At 37.3% G+C, this 3921-nt stretch overlaps 1 long non-coding RNA gene across 1 annotated transcript; it reads left to right on the top strand.

Moving 5' to 3' along the window:
- The first annotated feature begins 1084 nt into the window (after window positions 1-1084).
- Window positions 1085-3084, top strand: LOC121963613. The gene is made up of 3 exons (XR_006107257.1): window positions 1085-1138; window positions 2245-2327; window positions 2658-3084. It is a non-coding gene; the product is annotated as an uncharacterized LOC121963613 (long non-coding RNA).
- Window positions 3085-3921: the final 837 nt, after the last annotated feature.

The raw sequence follows: 3921 nt of genomic DNA, 5'->3' as shown, positions 1-3921 counted from the left end.
AACGTTGCACCTTAAGTCTCTCAACAGCGGTGCCGTCTTACAGAAAACATTCCTGCGATATTATTTTGCAAAATATTTTAAACTGAATCAAAGCTATATTTAATTAACTCCAATGAATTATAAATATTTCAGATCTGATGTAGCAACACGTGAAAACGCCCGTCATGGTGTATAGAACGACATGGATTATATATCATCAAAGACGTTTTGCTGAAATGTACTGTCACCACAATTACATTTGATACATCAACTTCAATATAGAAATATGACTTCTACTGGCTAATATCATGCTTGCACTTCTCAGTGACCCTTTACCCTCTGTCCACAATACCTGGCTCAGTCATTTCCCACCATGCCATCTATTTTAAAAAACACTCTAATGAGATGTGTCATCACTGAGGCGCTTAGCGTTAAAAGACTCTGCTCAGCCGCTGCAGCAGTTCAGAGACAAATTGTAAAAGACAGTACAAAGAGATACAGAGCCATATTCTAATAAAACGGCTAATTCAGCACATTAACACCCCAACTGCATCAGCAAATATTAAGCCTAATTATCCATAACAGGTGTTGGCGATGGTGTATGACCACCTTCCTCTGCCTTTTACAATGCACCTTCTTTATACATCAAATACTATTTTCAATCTCAGCCTAAATTGGGGGTCTTTCATTTCAGCCATGGCCTCTGTGTTTATCAGCTGATTCAGATGCTGCTTTTAGAGCCAAAGATAAGTCTTAATTAAAAACTGCATGGATAATATTGTGGAGGATTTGGCTACAGAGCCGTAGTACACAAACAGACATTTTGTTGTCTCATTGTAGATTCAAATCTTTTTATTTTTAAAAGGTCTCACCTACTGTGTCTGCCCACATTTCAACCAATATAATGCTGCATGAAGATGACTATATACACTGTGTATTTTGAAAGCATAATTATTTCCAGCCTCATGTCTTGTGTTGAAACAATGTTGTTTTCTAGGCACTAGATCTGCGTGTTAAGTGTAAAATCAACTAGACTTTTAAAGAGTGAACTGTTGCATTTTTGGGTTGTTTCTTTATATCGTTTGATAACCCAAATGTCTCTTTTCTTTCAGTATGCACAATGATTTCGATTCAGAGGATGAGCAGGAAAAGGACGAAGGTACAGTATGAATGCTGTCTTCCAAAATCATTTCTGACTTATTGATTCGCTGTCTAAGAAAAAGGTTTAACTGACTGTAAATAAATATAATGCATGGTTATATGATTGCATTGCCAGCTCAGTCCCCAGAAAAAAATGTTGCCATTGTACATTTCTGCAAACCACAAATATGTTACATATGGACATTTTATATGTATCATAACAACGTTTCTGAAGTGACAATACATGAGCTGACTTTGTCATCAGGGGGTTTTCCAGGAGCTTTTTAGCCACAACGCTGTTTTTACAGGAGTTTTTTTTAGGCAAAAACATGGGTGTTTTGTAGCGGTCAGTCACTGTTTTTACAGCAGCTTTTTTAGGGACGCGTCACAGTTTTTCTAACAGGTTTTTTTTTTTTTTTTTTAACCGAGACATTGCTGCTTTTTCTGCTGGGATACTGGCATGAAAAGCTAATGTATTTTACGAGGACATCATTGTTTTTCCAGTGGGGATTGTGCCTGCAAAACCAGGTGTTTCAAGCCCAAACATGATCTTTTCTGAACCATAACCAACCAACTAAACCTAACCACACATTAACCAAAGTGTTGGTGAAACATTAAGTACCAATGTATGTAGGACATAATAACTTGCAAATGTAACTCATTAGTGGTTTACTGTTTAAAAATGTTTAATGCCAACATTTTTTCCCTTGCAAATGGGTTGGGTATTGATGTAGAAGTGATCAGTTTACCTAAACTGGTAATCTGCAAGCATTACACTTAAAGTTGGGGATTAAAAAAAGTTTGAAATTGATGCATTGTAGTCCAAGATGGCCTGACTTTAAGACTGACATGAGTAGGATTTCAAAAATGCTAAATTCTACATTTCATAGTGCCACTCTATGGTGTTTTTCATCAGACTCTCCCTTCCTCCTGCTGTAAATGGCCAGTATGTCATGCAGCACAGATGACATGATGTAAATGTTTTCATCTGTAGATTGCCCCTTATACTGCAGATGAAAAATGCTGCTGATAATAACAATTGTGTTCTGTTAAAAAGATAATTGCTTTTTCTCCATTTAGACTAATCAGGCTTTTACAGCGTAATTATGTATTTTACATCAGCAGAAGAAGCAGCGACCTCCAGATCAGGACTTATCAAACCCATAGCTGTCTGCCCAGTCATCGTACAGCCGGAGATTGACATAGAGGTAAGAAGAATGGTAGAGAATAAAGTAGATTTTAACAAAATAAACTGTTAACCAACAGGATGATTATATTGTTTATGAAGTGTTTATGACCTGCAAAAGTCAAAATAGTCCATCACATTGACTCACTTGCAAACAGAGGACGCACATTTAGTAAATTACCTGTTGAATTATATTCAAATGATCTTGATTTGCATGCAGTTGTTGACACATTCCCATTTAACAGGTAAGCAGGGCTAAGTGCTTTATGCGAGTCTAATAAAACATAACAAACACTTCTGTTCAACTTTCGAAGCTCATCATCACAGGCTTGGTTGTTTATATTGTTCACAGCTCATTGAAGCTTCAGCAACAACTTAGGTAATGTCCTGCTTCTCACTGCTGTAGCACGAATACTGTATGACTGTATCCTCCATGTCGGCTTCTTATTGTAGTTATATCGTGATGCATGCTGTTCATGTTTCTGCACCTTCAGATTTTGTCTACGTTCAGTTTTAATTCATGTCGTTTTCAGTTTTAAGTAAATCAGAACACTAATATTCATTCACACCCTCTGTAATCATGTGTATATGTTTGATTATTTGGATTATGACTGAATCCGACTATTAATGTGTTTTTGTCAAGGAGTTTGTATTGAATTATCTGTATTGAAATGTTACTGACTTCACATTAGCCCTTTTAACACAGAGATTGCGCCATAGTGTCAGCAAGAGGTCTCTTTTTTATGCCACCTTTGCATTTTTACACAGAACTAAACAATGGCAGCATCATGTGATTTTAGATAGTGTGCCGGCATTGCGGAAGCAAAAGAGGTGCCACGGGTGTGATGTTTAACACAACAGTATCTGCCTCTAGTGTTACATATAACATACACATAAACAATGCTTTCTAAACATTAACAATAGTACAACATGGCAGAAACAATCATTTACTGTCCCTGTTAAATGTTGGTTGATGTCTTTCTCTGCTCGCAGGGTAAGGACCTGCTTGGACATCATTGTTTTTCCAATTTGCCAACAATTTTGGCCGCTGTTCTTTTTCTTTTAGTTAGCCACTAACTGCTATCAGCTGCGTTTTAAATCTCCCACCAGTGGGTCACAGTCACAACATGCCATTAAAACATCACACCTGTCAAGCCCATTATACCATCCTGCCGGCTTCCCCTTTTGAATAAACCTTGATTCGATGCTGTTACTACTTTACATGACAACTCTGTTCTGCCATTCTGTGGTCGTACCTTATATACAGAACTGTGAGGTGGCATAACAGCATGATATTCCCGCTTTCAGCAAGCAGTGTAAAAGGGGCTTGTGTTGCACAACCACCGTGCTATTTTAAAGGAAAAAGTTATAGGAATATAAAACTGAAAATGGAATAGACATTTTGGGGAACACTGTTATTTGCTTAATTTATGAGATGAGAAGTTTGATACCACTCTTATATCTGTCCATTAAATATAAAGCAGGAAACAGGAGATCGTTAACTTTGAATTAAGACGAAAAGCAGGAGGAACAGCTTAGCTTGCTGCTACCAAAGAGAGTAAAATGCACCAACACTCACTATTTAACACACACACACACACACACACACACACACA

This window comes from Plectropomus leopardus, unplaced genomic scaffold (genome assembly GCF_008729295.1).
Source record: "Plectropomus leopardus isolate mb unplaced genomic scaffold, YSFRI_Pleo_2.0 unplaced_scaffold11886, whole genome shotgun sequence".
Classification (NCBI taxonomy): domain Eukaryota; kingdom Metazoa; phylum Chordata; class Actinopteri; order Perciformes; family Serranidae; genus Plectropomus; species Plectropomus leopardus.
Note: the sequence above shows the minus strand (reverse complement) of the source record. Positions and strands in the feature narration are given on the sequence as shown.